Source organism: Corvus cornix, chromosome 2 (genome assembly GCF_000738735.6).
Source record: "Corvus cornix cornix isolate S_Up_H32 chromosome 2, ASM73873v5, whole genome shotgun sequence".
NCBI lineage: Eukaryota > Metazoa > Chordata > Aves > Passeriformes > Corvidae > Corvus > Corvus cornix.
The window spans coordinates 61,140,292-61,155,703 of record NC_046333.1 but is presented as its reverse complement, the minus strand read 5'-3'; the positions used below and the strand labels follow the sequence as shown (position 1 = coordinate 61,155,703).

The window sequence follows — 15,412 nt, the reverse complement described above, 5'->3', positions numbered from 1 at the left end:
GGCTATAAATAACTCCTATTTTAAGACACTGGGGGTTATTTGTCTCCTGTGGGAGAGACTGTATTCTGTGGTGTAGCTGACCAGAAAATGGTTGTTAGTGATAAAGTGGTGTAATTTGCATTGATTTATTATTCATTGGCTGTGCAGATCAAGTGCAGCTTACTCAGCAAGAGGGATTGGTACCAAATTCTTTTGTTGCTTAAACAAACATCCCTGCTGAGTATAAGTGAGAGATGCGATTGTAACAGAAGAGTGGTGTTATCAGACACCTTCTAGCTTGTAACTCTCTAAAATCTGAATCAAACTTACTGAGACTTTGACTCCAAACTTAATTTTGGCCTACCTGTGTAAACAGAGTTTGATAACTATTGGAAGTAGATGCATATAAAAAAAATTAAAAGGTAATTCCTTAACTTTGTCTAAATTTCCCACATCATGTAACATGCACATCCTGCTTTGGAAGTTCTAGTGCTTCTGTCTAGCAACCTGCACCCGTAATAATAGGCCTTTATTGGCTACTGTTTTTAGTGTGGGAAAAATTAAAGACAGGCCAAGATCACTCTTGTACGGTTTTCTTCTGAAAATGTTGGCTTCCAGGTATTTTGAGACATACTGTGATTGATGTGAGAGTGATATTCTCAATGCCTACTTTGGTGTTCCTCTGGAACATGTATCTCTTGGAAGAAAACTACTTAGAAGACTGTTAGATTTCTCTTCTGTTGTTCCTCACCTTTTAAATCAGTTTTCTATTTCCGGTGGTTGTGGAAGAAAACCTGGAAATATGAATCAAATGCTACCGCAAAAAAATGGAGGAATATATTTAAGTGTTATTTTTAAGTTTGTCTTGGGGGAAGGGAGGGTGTTTTATGTTCAGATTCATTATCTTCAGGTGTGCATGACCACTGCTGCAGGTGTTGAACCATCCCATCCTTCCCTGGACTATTATCGGCACTGATTTCACAGATTATTCTGCAATTCCACTGAGATTTTGGCTGAGAAAAAAAAGAAAATTAGCTACAACATAGGAGGTAAAGCACTGCTGGAGGAAATTCTTAGAGACTTTCTGGTGTTTCATTTTTCTTTGTACATTGACTGAGCATCAGTCTCCCTCCACAAGTCCTCAGCAGCAACTGGCCTTGGAATAAACACTCCCTGTCCTGCCATGGGCCGTTGCTCTTTGCAACCTGGAATGAACTTGTGGAAAAGAGTGCTGTAACTGTAAATTATTCTTTTTGGGCCAAGTGTTCTGGGGAAATCTGAACAAAATAATAATCTTGGAACTTAACTCTTCTCCTAAAAGAGGCATGTCCTATTCATTTAAGGCTGAACCATTTTGCAGCATATTCCTTCACATTTTTGCTAAAGGTTAACAAAATTGTTTAGACAGCTCTAGTTGGTGCACATCAATCTACTTTACGACCAGCTGATTAATGTGACTGATTTCTGCAGCGAATTTCTCTAATCACTTCTTATTTACAAACTGGGGTGGTTTTGTTTAAAGCAGCTATGCTGTGAGTGTTCATCCATCTTAAAAGTTCATTCCTTGACTGAAGTAAGTTTAGGAAACACAAGTCTAATGAGCCTCTGTGACAAATGGTGCCCATAAAAGAAGAGGTCATATGCAACATCTCTGGTAGTGTTAATCCCTCTTGTCATCTCCTACAGATGTAGTAAAAAAACCCCAAATTCTTGAAGTAAAGAGAAAGGAAATCATAGCGAGTGTAGGCAAATGAGAGAAACAGTTACTCTGAAGCCTGCAAGGAGCTGTGCAGGAAGCCAGGAAACTGTGGATTTTCATTATCCAGGCTATTGGCTGACAGCTGGTGATGTGAAATAATCTACGGCCTTTTTTTGAGAACTTATTTAAACCCCATAGACTTACTCTACTGGGAATTACAGAGGTTTCATCTTTAGAAATAAGTTAAATTGTTCAGTCTTTCTTCAAGTGGAGTTAGTCACTGGGCCGATGTCTCTGCTGTGATACATTGTGCTTCATTACAGACTACAAGTGCTGAATCCCTCTGCATGTTTATACTGTTGGTAAATATCCCCCTAACTGGTATTACACAAACTTGTTCCAATGGTAAACATAAGAAATATTCAGCAGCTGTGTCCCTATAGGGAACTCAGTTGGACAGAGTCCACAGGTATTGGGATGCAGTGTAAGCAGAGACTATGCACTTTATATTGAAAAACCAGTGTAACTTCGTGGAATTGAAGCATGACAGAAACAAGCATCGAAGGTTTTGAATGGTCAGACCTGTTATGTAGAATGTCAGCATAAGTTGTGGCATGCTGCTGATTTGGAAACAAAAATTATGTAAGTGGATATGTGAATGCTTAATTCATTATTTAAGGACTACTGAGAATCTCTTAGTCACCTTCAGCAGTCACCATGCTTTTCATTCTTAAAGTGGGCTTATTTTCCCTACACTTTTATGACTTGTTTCCTTCTATCACTCTGTATGTCTGTGAGGATATTCTACACACGGCTTTCAGTGTAGGAATAATTCTGCAGGTTTCCCTTTACTCTCTGTACCTTCTGTTCTGATGACTCAGATGTGTTTGTACGTGAGTCCTTTCTAAGAAAAAGATGTGGTGTTTCCTAGTGGTGATTTCACCATTTTTTTAATACTTAGGTTACAGATCAGAATTCTGACCAACACCACCTTCAGTTTGACTTTTCTTTTACCTTCTCTCACAAAAAAAGTTATCTGGTGTTTTTGGGTTCTTGTGGACTTAAGAAGAAACTGCTAAAGCTCTTGCCCCATCTCTCTTCACCTTACGATTCACTCTCTCTGCCTTATTTTTTTCTTTATTTTTTTTTCTGGTTTTAGCATGTACTCTTTCATCCTGTTACTGTCCCTTTAGACTGCTTCTACAAAAAGTCTTGCAGCCATATTGCCTTTATTATTTTTACTCTAGATTTCCCTATACTTTGCACTGTCTTAAACAAAAATGAACTTTATTTTAGAAGCGTCTAATATTCTGCCTCTATTCTCTCTGTAATTTGTACAATTTTTGGAGACTGACTCTTGCTCTCCATCAGCCCATGGTGCCTTCCTCCCTCAGTTTTTTGCTACAATTTAAAGTGGAACTTCAGTGGTTTTGCTCTTTATTAGGAAAAATGCATCAAGATATATAGATCCCTCCTCAGTTACACTTTTGCCGTGATTTCCACAGAAAATCTGCATTCTGGTGATCAGAATTCTCCCAGTTCCTAGAGAAGGCCTGTAAGTGAGATTGGCAGATGGGAGGAAAGCTTGGCCTGTGTTTCTTCTGGGTTGCATTCAAGAAATTAGAATATTTCTTAAGGGATGGTCTGTGTCACTGTGTGGAGTGACAGTATTTTTTGCTGAGGCTGTTACAGCAGTTGAATATGTCAAGAAATTATGGGACAGCGTCTGAAGATGGTCATATGATATTCGTGCTTGGCTTTAGTGTGCAGGAAGTGAAAAAGGGAGAAGATACACTAATGGATAATGGAAGAAGAGTATAAGAAAAAGTGATAGAAATAATAGTGATCTTAATTGGATCATCGGGTCACTTAATGAAAGGTTTGTGCTTAACTTGACAAGGTGATTGGTTGTGGTCAGTTAGAAACAAGGGAAAGGTTTGTACTTAAATACCAGGTCATTAGGGAAGGGGAGTCTAAACTACCTGTGAAGACAAATGTTGTAGAGAACAGTAGGTGCATAGAAGAATAATAATCTTGCTGGAAATATAGTACTTGCTGTGTTCAGGAAGAACAGAAAGAGAAGGTAGTAGACTGTCCATGAGTGTAACAGTGTGAAAGATCATTAAAAAAACCCCAAATCACCTTCTCCCCTCCCCACAAACATAACAAGAAAGGACATAGTGAATAAAGGAGTATCTGTTCTGGTTTTAGCAGCCAATAATGAGATCATAGAAGAGCTAGACTTGGGAAGTAACTTAAGATCGAGTGATCAGGAATCAATTTAATTAAAATGAAGGGAGGATTAAAAGTTTGTCCTTAATTAAAATTTGTCTTTGAGAGATAGCAAATGTGAGTTTGCTAAACTGCTAGAAATGCAGGTTGGCTGCACTGAGAACTCATGGACCTGAATAGTGCAAAAATTGGGAGCTTTTGCAAGTACTTCAGCAGTCTGAATTTTGTGTCCCAAGGAAGGAGAAGAAGTTGTCAGAAAAGGGTAAAAGTTAGAGTTGCCAGAACTCAGGCTGAATGGAAGCTAACAAGTGATATTTAGACACAAAGAAGAAGGACATTGAAGCATATAAATAACTTTCAAATAGGAAGAGGACTACTACGTAATGCTGCTGCCTATGCAGGGATTAAGCATGATTTAAGTGGCCTCTGTGTGAAAAAGCCAACTGCCACCTCATACCCCTCTGAAGAAAGCCAGATGGTGACCATCGGCAGAAAAACATCTGAATGTGATGGAAGCAAAGCTTGAACATGGCAGTGCTCCTGAATTGTGTAGAAATAGATCAACTTTGTAAGTGCACACTCAGAAATTAAAGGTGTGAGTGCAAGGATTTTTAGCAGATCCTTCAACACCTGCTATTCACCTGTGGGCTCTATGCCTTATGCTCAATTGTGCCAGCTGTCTGGAACAGGAGTAGTTTTGTGGTGTTGCACTGCTTGGCACTGTAGTTCCTGAGTATCATTTTGTCAATTCAGGAATGCTTAAAGTATGTAAACTTTAGGAACAAGTTAAAGAAGAGGGTGTGAAAAGAACATTAAATGTGACGCCATGTTAGGAAACTGAAGAGTTTACTTGAAGGTTTCCTGACTGAACAGAGATGGGAACATGACTTCAGCTGTTGTACCTTTTCTGCCCTGTCAGAAGGCAGTGGCATTTTTGGGACACTCAAGGGGAGAATGCTGTCAGACTGGTTAGAATAAACTACAGAGTGAGAGCTTTAAGCTGCTGAGACTGAAAGAAAGTGACTGAAAGGGTACGACTGAACTTGATACTCAGAAGAAGAGAATGAAATATCACAAGTGACGTTAAATTTGCTGTTGTAAGCAACTCCCTGAGGTGGCATCAGTTGTAGGGAGAGGAGGAAGTTTTATAGGGAAGGCATTTAGTGTTAGGGCAAGTTAATTTATGTTTGTGGCAAAATGTAGAGTTTGAAAATTTGGGAGGTAAAATGATGCATGTGTTTAAGTGCAAAGGAGGTGTCTTGGAAGGGGAAAAGGTGTGTCTGACAACAGGGTTTCCTAAGCTTCTCAATTTGATCTAAGACTTCTGGCCTATGCCCCTCTCCTATTCCTTCCAGACCACCTTAGGGTGCTTTGGGAATCTTTAAATGGAATCTGAACCATCGGTGCAGAGGTGAGGGCTAATGAGATCCCCAAACTGTGTTAAACTGGGAAGAGTATTGTGGCAGTGGCAGAGCTTTCAGAAGTGTCCATCAATGTAGCGGGCTGCCCAGAAAAGAGAAGTATCATTGACAGGAAAGATAGAGACTGAACTGAAACCTCAGTGAGGATGAGACATCAGAGCAAGGATGATGATCAGCAATGTCAAAAGAACCAGAAGGGCCATGTAGGAGGGAGATCCTTGAGATTTGCCCAGGAAGAGATCATGAATTACTGTGGTGAAAGCACTTTCATTCAGAGGGAAACAGCGGAAACTGGGCTGGACATGATCCAGTAGAGAGTTGGAAGAGGAAGCGAGCGCAGTGGCTTTAGCCTGTGCTTGCAACAAGTTTACAGACAAGGGAAAGGAGGAAAAGAACTGCTGAAATAGGTAGGGCTGACTTCTTGTGGGTAGTGAGAAGGAGGAACAGAGTTAGAGAGAGAAATGTAAGTGGAAACTAAGCTTGGCTGAAACAGAAATGTGCAGTTGAAGACAAGTAGAAGAGGTTAAAGAATTTCAGATGAAGTTGAATAGTCTATAGGCTCTGTATGGTGGTATTTTAACAGACTGGATTTTTGGTAGGGATTGGCAAAAATGAGTGACTGAATTGGAAATATCAGCAGCTTCATGCTTAATGAGGAAGAAATTGGCTTTTTCTCCAGTTAGTGGTAACTGATTTGAAGCAGCAAGGTGCTACTGCTTTCCTTTCCCTCTTTCCCCCTGCACGGCCGCAGCAGACAGCCAGGCACGGTGCCGACGTGTGCCCTGCTGCGGAGCGCGCTTGGCTCTGGCAGGAGAGCCGTGCATCCAGACTTCAGGGGCTGCACAGCCTAATTGTCTGGCTCTGCTCCAGCTCGTGATTGACCCAATAAACTCTAATGAATCTGGATTCCTGCAGTCTGATTTGCTTCCTCTCCCAGTTATGTGCCTTTCTCAGGCCATGAAGAGCTGAAACCTGAGTGCTGGCTTTGACAAAGGGAGTGGGAGAGGGGGAAGCAGGGGAAGAAAAGGCAGATAACAGCCGAATGTAATCAGTGTTTTATTACCATCCTCAGGAAGTGGCAATGGCTTTAAAAAAAAAATAGTAGGTTGGAGCAAGGAAAGTTAGTTATGGTGAGGTTATTTGACAGGAAATTACAAAATACAAACAGACAGAAGAAACACATTTTAAAACAGGGTAGGAAATCTCAAGTTACTTCACTGTGTATATTCAAAACCCTCAAAGCAAAGGCTGAAAATAGCAGTTTAAACAAAAGCTATCTTATCTTATAAAGGCATTTCAAGCACAAAAGGAAATTTATATATTGGGTTGACAGTCTTAAAATAAACTGATTGTCTTGATAACACCATAGATTTAATTGTGGGAAAAAATTGGGTTCATTTGTATGACCTGCAGACACAGTAAATTCCCATGTAAATTCATTCCTTTTCTTTCTTTGTACATTTCTTGTCTCCTAAGCAGTGTTTATCAGTGTTTTCCAGAAATTGTAAAGGTAGATTTATGCATGTAGGACGAGACTGATAAATATGTGCATAATTTAAAGAATTCCATGCAGACCAGATACAATTCATTTCCTGTGCTACTGGATGGAAGCATATTAATGATACTTCAGAAAGTAGCATTCAGATTCAGAAAGATTTTGGCAGAAATACGTTGTTTTGGGATGAGTGTAGAATTTCCAGTACTAGTGATCAGAATTATTATTTTATTCATTTCATTTTTAGTAGACTTGAGATAAGCTTTTGAACTTGGTTGGGTCTTTTCACCTTCCGTGTAGAAAGGAAACTATTCTATTATCACATCACCTTTATCCTGTTGAGATTTTGAATAAACATGGCATCCGTATAGCTGTGTGTCCTTCTAGTGAGATAGGATATGTGTTATGGCGTTGAAACAATTTGATTGGCTGTGCGGGAAGGAGCAAGGAGAAGGGGAGGAAATAACTCAGTTGTGCAAATGATCTGTTAGATTATCGCTGTTCAGATCAAAGACTTAGAATGCTGTGGGACAAAATATCTCACTTGCTTTTGACTGAAGCGGTAAGAAGAAGCATTAAGAGGTTTATAGGTACACCTGCCTGGCTGCCATGGCTTGGAACTTTGTGCTGCCTCCAGCTTCTTGCTCAGCAGGCTGCATATCCAAGAGTGTATTACAGTGCAGCAGCTACATCTGCAACTCTGTACCTCGTCATACCTTCTCAGTCCTGGGAGACGTGTAAGTTTGGGATTTTTTCCCCAGTTCATTCATCTGCTGTGCCTGTAACTCCCTATTGCTAACACTGCTGAGCCTTCACAGTTGATGAACACAGCAAAATAAATTCTGGTGGGAGGCCACTCGCCTCTAGAGTGCTGTGTTGGGAGGTAGTGAGGTGCACCATGGCTTTGTTCTGGCTCGGTTAGGTACATGGATGCTTCCATCTGCACTCAAATCTTTCCTTTTTCTAGGTGATCCAGGTATGCCTGGAGATCTCTTAGGGACCAGAGTGCTCAAAATTATCTGACCTCATGGGGCTCAGAGAGTGTCACTGGAGTGTAGCACAAAGATGAGTTCACATCAGCTTGTGTTGAAGAACACAAGGCTGCGAGGCCTGGTAGTGTCTTATTGCTGGAAAATCTTGCTAGGAGTCCTGTAAAACTGTCAGGATCTGATGGAGGTTTTGCTCTGCTTAACAAAGAACTATCAGTTGACAATGGGCTATGAGGATTGGGTTGCAAAATAAATATTCTGAATTTGTGATCGCTGGGGTTTGCACTCAAAATAAATAGAAGTGACACTTGTTCAGGAAAGCTGACTTTTTTTCCTATTGATTTAGGTTTTATTTAAATGACCTCTTTAACAGGATTTCATAACTCAACCAGGTGACTTCATGAGGGAAAGCCGTGGGAGGAAAGTAGCTTCCTCCTTTAAAATGGGTGAGTGTTGATGCCAATATGAATTGCTAATCTAAAACAGTGAGCCTTAAAAAAGAAAAGAAAAGAAAGAAAATGAAGAAAGAAACAGCACTAAAATATCTTTCCAAAATGCATATATTGAGTGTGTGGAAAAATAGGGAATAGAACCATTCTTAACTGATTCTATTTTTGTTGTTTGGTTTTGGAGTATTATTCTTTCCTTTTTTTTGGTTCTGAAACCCTCTACAGTTACTCCTTGATACAATTCTGAAATGTAGATGTGGTATTGTAGTAAAAAGAGATCAATAAATTGTAGTGTCCTATAGTTAGCTCTCAGAATGCTGATCCGAGTACTGGGAACTTCTCTTTTTCCCATTTGTTTTTTCAGCAGCTGTCAATACCAACCATAGCTGATACAAGATTTTCTTAGGGTTAAAGAGCTTGCATCAAAATTAGCACCTCTGAAGAATTCTAAGATAATTAAAAAAAAAAAAAAGTTGGCTGTTACTATGACGTATCTTTTACAATCACCTTTCATTTTTTGTTTGAAAGTTTAGACATGGATGAATGAGATTTAAGGAGATGCCAGGTGATCATGATGCTACATAATTTTCTTTGTCTTAGTGCCATTTTATAGCTATTATTTTATGTATGTAAAAAATGAAAAATCAGATTCTGCAGATGGAAAGGAGTGCCTTATAACAATCCCTATCACAGGTTAATATTGTGACTAGGTAGCAAGCATGTCCTCTGCTGAATATGTATTACTGTTAGCTTTAACTTCTTAGCTAAGATGAAAAATAGCTGCCAAAATTAGGATACAACCATTTCAATAGTTTGCTTAACTCAGTTTTGCTGTTTTCACATTGATAATGATGATAAAATAGATGGACCCATTTTTTTTAAAAAAAGAAAACAGTATTTTGCATTAAACTGCAAAGTGGGGAGACTACTTTGGGAAAATTCTGTTTGCTGGTTTTGAAAGGTGTGTACATGAAACTCATTGTGACTACTAAGTGCAAATAAAACCTATGTCAAGAAACACAAGAGTTATCTTGTCTCCTGGCTTTGGTTATATGCATTACTTGAGCAAATCTGCGACATCAAGTGTCCTTTCCCTGTGACAGAACTATGTGTGGGTGACTGACTTGAAAACGGATGGGAACTGGGGTAAGGATCCAGCTTCCCTGACAGAGTTCTTCATGTCTAATCCACTAAGAAGTGTTCCAACCAAGAAAGATGTTTCTGCAAGGTTGAAAGACTTACCAGTTGGATTTTGGGACTTTTAGGACTGTTCACCATTCCAAAATATGTCTCGTTTATTTAACACGTGTCCCTGCATCTTTGAAACTCCACTGTGGGTAAAGTTTGAACTAATTAACCAGTAACAGATGTAAACCACATTCATATCCAACCATATGTTATCCTTGTAGTTTATCTGTACTTGTTTCCTTTGAAAACCATGAAGGCTGAACGTATATATTTACAAGTATAAGGTTTTAGTTTTGCAACTTTTTTATGGTTTCCAAATATAGACAGTAGTGCAGTTTGTTTCAAGGTGTTTTGAATAGAATACCTGGCATGTTTCCAGCATTTTCCTAATCAGTCACTGGCTGGCTTTTTAAAAAATTTAGTTTTAAATATGAAGTGAGTATTTTGCAGAGCAGTTAATCCAGCTTCAGTCTAGGACTGTAGCCTCTAGATATTGTTTTATATTTGTGATCTTTGCACCTGGAGAAGAACAATTCTGTGAAGTCTTGCTGCTCCTTTTTATAAAAAGCAACGTTTCTTTCAAGAACTTCTAGCTTTAGGGAGAGGGATGAAAAAAAATTGACAGAAAGACTGAATTTTATTATAAAGCTTCAGGAGAGAGAAGAGAGAGAAAATGCATAAACATCTTCTAAAAAATGTGTGAAAAAAATTTTATTAAAAAAATGAAGATTTTTACACCAATCTTATCCTCTTTTGTTGGTGTGGTTTGAATGTTCTTGGATTAGTAGTGTTACTACATTCACAGTAACAAAAAACTTCTTCGTTCAGGGGCTTACTCAGTGGGGCCACAGCCTTGCAACCTGTGACAGCACAGGAAGGTGGTTTTCTCTACTGTGAGACTGGAAATCCATTTTATTTATTGTGTATAAGGCAGACAAAAGTCTCATTTTTATTCCCTTCACCCCTTCTTGTGAAAGCTCCGCAGTTTGGCCTGAGGGAAGTAGGCTACAAAAGAAGGTATCAAATTTTGTAGCCGTTCCTGTAGTGTTGCTGTTGCTCCTTGAACCCAGCCTGAGGGAACCATTAGAGTGATCTTCTAGCAGCTGATGAGGGGAAGAATAAAGTTTCTGTAGTGCTCAGTCTGTAACAGCCATGGGACCTGGGCTCCGTGTTAAAACACAGTTGCAAAATTACTGTATTCAAACTTAGCAACACATAAGGTTTATATATTTACCTAATATCATCTAAGAGTTATCCAAGTAGTTTATTTCAAAAAAGGATTTTTAAATTAACTAGATACAAAGAAATGACCCTTTTTTTATTCCTATATCCTCTAGATATCCCCCTAAGCAGAAGGTGATTTGAATTACATGATGGTGTAACATAAACCATAACCTAAACAACACACTGAAGGGAATATATATATATATATATATATATATATATATATATATATATGTATGTAATATAGAAGTTTTAAATGAGATGAATGCTATTGTCAGAGTAAGACTGCATTAGAAAATGATTATTTTATTACTGAATACCAGTGCATAGTGAAACTACTTACACAATTATGAATTAGCCTGGCATAGTGGGTGTTTGAATACTTTCAAGAAATTCTTTTGTTTACAAATGTTGTGATGAGCATAAAGTAACAGCAGATTCAGATTTCAGCACAAATACAAAGAGTTTTTATATGATTTATAACTATCAAATGTCTGTGCTGCAGATTTTTTTGTCTGAATGTACTAAAATAATTGGTGTTTCATGGACAGCTGAAGTGGAACTAGTATTTGCCAACATGCTTTTTGTCCATGCCCTTGTTCGTTCCAGTTAAAACTACCTACTGGTGACTCTTGTGTAACCAGCTTACACTCTTGAGTCTTGAACTACTTTACGTTTCTCTTCTCTCTCAAGCTTAAGCACAGGCTTTAGTCTTTGGGTTCTCAGTCTTACAGTAAAGCCCTCAATTCACTTTTTCTGCTTTAGCTTCTCCATTCTTCTGGGCGGGAAGTGCTCAGATCTGATTTCTTCCTGGGCTTGCTCACTGGTAACATGTCAACTTTGCTTTTGAAACAGTCAGACATAGGAAGGAAATGGTGTTTGAAAAAACTCCCCAGTCTCCTAACAAGCCTAAAGCTTGTAGAGGGGTTAGGAGTGTGTGTTGTATTAAAATTGGGCTGAGCTGAATTTTTGAGATAAGTTTATTTCCCAAAGCAAATTTTACTTTTTTGGTCTACTTAAGCCAGTGTCTTTTACTTTAGTGTAATATGCAATGAGACAAAAAAAAAGGGTAGAAAATTTTATATGAAGACACAGCTACCATGAGTGACATGAATTAGTAAGAGCTGGGCATTAGCTCAAGTCCTGAGCAGAAACGACCATGTAGATGAAGATTTTCCACGTGGTCTGCTCTCCAGCAGCTTTGGTGTCAGTGTAGTCTGATGGCTGGCCTGTGACTTCAACAGTGGTTAGCATTTTAAACTCAGCCTCTTTAAAACCATTGTCTGACAGAAATTGGAGCATTGGAGTCAAGCAAATGATAACACATAAATGCCAGGAGACGGACTTGTGCGCTTCCCTGCTGAATTCCTTACAACCTTTTCTCCTAGACATTCTGCCTTCCCACAGGGGAAGAAAACCCTCCCACTAGCCCTTGATTCAGTCTTAACTTGTACATCTGATGTCTGGTATGTGACAGTGATACTGTCAGCTGTATGATAGACATTCCAGGTAATTTCAAAAGTCTTTCACAGAGAGCCACAAACCCAAAGCAGCCTGTTTCTGGTGTGGTAGCACCACTACTTTTAATGTTGAACCCCGTTTTCCTGAATGATGAACGGGGACTTCTGCAAAGACTAGAGGAGCCGTTAGGGTTTGCGTCTAATTCATTGGGATTACTGAATTCAGAGGGAGTTTTCCCAGACTGTCTGGAAAACCATGAAAAAGACTGGCATCAAGGAATGAAAGACTCTGCAAGTGTGAGTAGAGGACGAACCCTCTTGCCCTTCCTCTGTAATTTGAATTGGATTATAGTAATTAAATCAGATTTTTGAAGGCATGGAGGAAGGCATTTTCCAATGACATGTTCACAGTCTGTAAAAGACCTTTTGCAGAAGGGAACAGATTCTGGGTCACTTCTGAAAAATTGGTGTTGGTCTATAACGAGCAGCCTGTTGGGTTGTGTTACAGCTGATCTGTAACACAAAATGTGTGCTGCCCTGCACGTCTGGCTGTGTTTCTCATGGAAATACTCTGGATATTGGAACTGAAGCAGAAACCCCTTTATTTTTGTAGTACATTAGTTGTGAAAGAATTTTTTCCACTACAGCAGCTTTGTCTTCGTGTCTGCCACTCAGAAAAGTTTAACACTATTTGGAGCTGTTTTCACTTGTAGAAAGGTAAACCCTGTGTAAGGATAGCCATTTATTGGAAGGCTAAGTAAAATGGCAGATGGTCTGGATGTATGATTTTGTCATGTTTAGACACTGGGAAAGGGATCAAACTGTGGAAAAAGTTGTCATAATAGAAACAATATATACAACTAGCATGTAGAGATTTTTGATTATATTTAAATGAGATCAGATGTGTTTGAGTGAATTACATCCAATGGGGAAAAATTAAAGATGATCCCTATTGTTTAAACACACAGTCTCAAGCCTTTTTTAACCTCTGATGGCTGTCTTGGTGTGCTCCTGGCTGTGCAGTGAGTCTTTCTCCCTTGGGAGAAGGAACCAGCTCCACTTCCCTACACCCTCCTTTCAGGAGGTTGTAGTGAGTAATAGAAGACTCCCTGAGCCTCCTTTTCTCCAGGCTAAACAACCCCAGTTCCCTCAGCTGCTCCTCACAGGACTTGTGCTCCAGACCCTTCTTCAGCTCCATTGCCCTTCTCTGGAGACTTCTCAGCACTTCAGTGTCTGTCTTGTAGTGAGGGACCCAAAACTGGTCACAGGACTCGAGGTGTGGCCTCACCAGTGCAAAGTACAGGGGAACAATCCCTGCCCATGTCCCGCTGGTCACACGATTGCTGACACAGGCCAGCATATCATTGGCCTTTTGGCCACCTGGGCACACACTGGCTCCTATTCAGCCACTCCTGTTCAACCAGCACTCCCAGGTTCTTTTCTGCTGGGTCGCTTTCCAGTCCCTCTGCCCCCAGCCTGTAGTGCTGCCTGGGGTTGTTGTGACTGAAGTGCAGGACTTGGGGTTTTGCCTTGTTGGACCTCATACAAGTGTCCTCTGCCCATTGTTCCAGCCTGTCCAGATCCCTCTGCAGAGCCTTCCTACCCTCCCTCAGATCGAGACTCCTGCCCAACAACTCCCGGTGTTGTCTGCAAACTGACTGAGGGTGCCCTGAGTCCCCTTGTCCAGGTCATCAATAAAGATACTAAACAGGACTGGCCTGTCACCACCACTCTCTGGGCCTGGCTATCCAGCCAGTGTTTTACTCAGTGAGCAGTGCACCCATCCAATCCATTAGCATCCAGTTTCTCCAAAAGAGTGCTGTGGGAAAGAGCGTCAAAAGCTCTATTAACATGCAGGTAGACAACATCGACAGGCTTTCCCTCATCCACCAAGCAGGTCACCCTGTCACAGCAGGAGGTAAGTTTGGCCAAGGAGGACCTGCCTGTCATAAACCTTGCTGGCTGAGGCTGATCCCTAGGTTGTCCTCTACAAGTTGCATGATGACACTCAAGCTGATCTGTTCCATGACCTTCCCCAGCATCAAGGTTAGGCTGACAGACCTGTAGTTCCCCAGATCTTCTGGCCCTTCTAGTAGATGGGCATGACATTTGCTAACGTCCAGTCAATGGGAACTCCCCAGTTAGCAAGGACTGCTGGTAAATGATGGAAAGTGGCTCAGTGAGCAGCTCCACCAGCTCCTTCAGTACTCTTGGGTGGATTCCGTCTGGCTCTATGAAATCATGTGTCCAAATGGCATAGCAGATCACTGACCATTTCCCCTTGGATTATGGGGGCTTCATTTTGCTCCCTGTCTTCAAGCTCAGGGGCTGGGCAGCCTGACATCAACTGGTCTGACTGTAAAAGAAAGGAAAAGAAGGCATTAAGCAGCTCAGCCTTCTCCTGATTGTTTGTCACTCTGTTTTCCCCCATGTCTAATAAGAAATAGATGCCCTCTGAAATATGATGGTCTCTGAAAAAGCAACACAGCACCAATTCTTATTGTGCATTGGTGCATCCGTTGTATCTGAGTTTTTGCTGTTTACCTTCTTTTATACCTGTGCAGTGTAACAGTTTCTTCTAAGAATTTCTTTCTTTCCACTGTCAACATTCTTGATTCATCACATCAAATGTACAGTATAAAAAAAATGTACAGTTTAAAACCAAAATGTTTTCATGTGATCAGGGAATTCTGATTGTCCTCCTCATTTTCTAGAGGCCTGCTCTAAGACCGCCTCTGGTTATGATCCACATGTGCTACTGAAGCTGGCTAGAATGGTGTGACAAATGTAAGTATTTTGAAGAAACTTGGCCGTGCAAGCCTCCATTTGTGTACTTGGAATTAAGAGATGCTTTACTATCCCTGTGTCATGCCCCTGCTTCTGTAATGGGCATACAATGATATCATTCATATCATCACACAAAGATGATGTGAAAATGAATCACTTAATGTTTGTAATGCATTCAGATGTTGTGATGAGCACTGTAGGAAAACCCACAAGCCAGTGAATAATTCATTGTTCAAATCAGGCTTTGAACAGTACATGGTAAACAAGACATGGGACTTCACACTGAATAGTAAGAGTAAGGCCAAATAATTAATGATCACTTGTTCAACTATCACTGTTCATTCAGAGCATTGAAAGGGAATGGCATCTTGTGGAAAGAGTGTGGTCATGTCCTAAGGGACTGTGTGTAAGTATATGATGGGAAAGAATAATAAAGAAAAATAGTTTATGTTTTTTCTTTTATTTTGTTCTTTCAGTGAACTTTGGTAT

The 15,412-nt window shown here is 40.1% G+C and overlaps 1 protein-coding gene across 11 annotated transcripts in view; it reads left to right on the top strand.

The window, feature by feature from the left end:
* The window catches only part of LOC109145069, a 301,323-nt gene that overhangs the window by 146,068 nt on the left and 139,843 nt on the right, over positions 1 to 15,412 (top strand). For 8 of the 11 annotated variants that reach the window (XR_005601582.1, XR_005601579.1, XR_005601581.1 and 5 more), the window contains one exon: positions 14,851 to 14,923. The exons of the other annotated variants lie outside the window; for them this stretch is intronic. The gene's annotated coding sequence lies outside the window, so the exon portion shown is untranslated. The remainder of the gene's footprint in view (positions 1 to 14,850; positions 14,924 to 15,412) is intronic. 11 annotated transcript variants of the gene reach the window in all.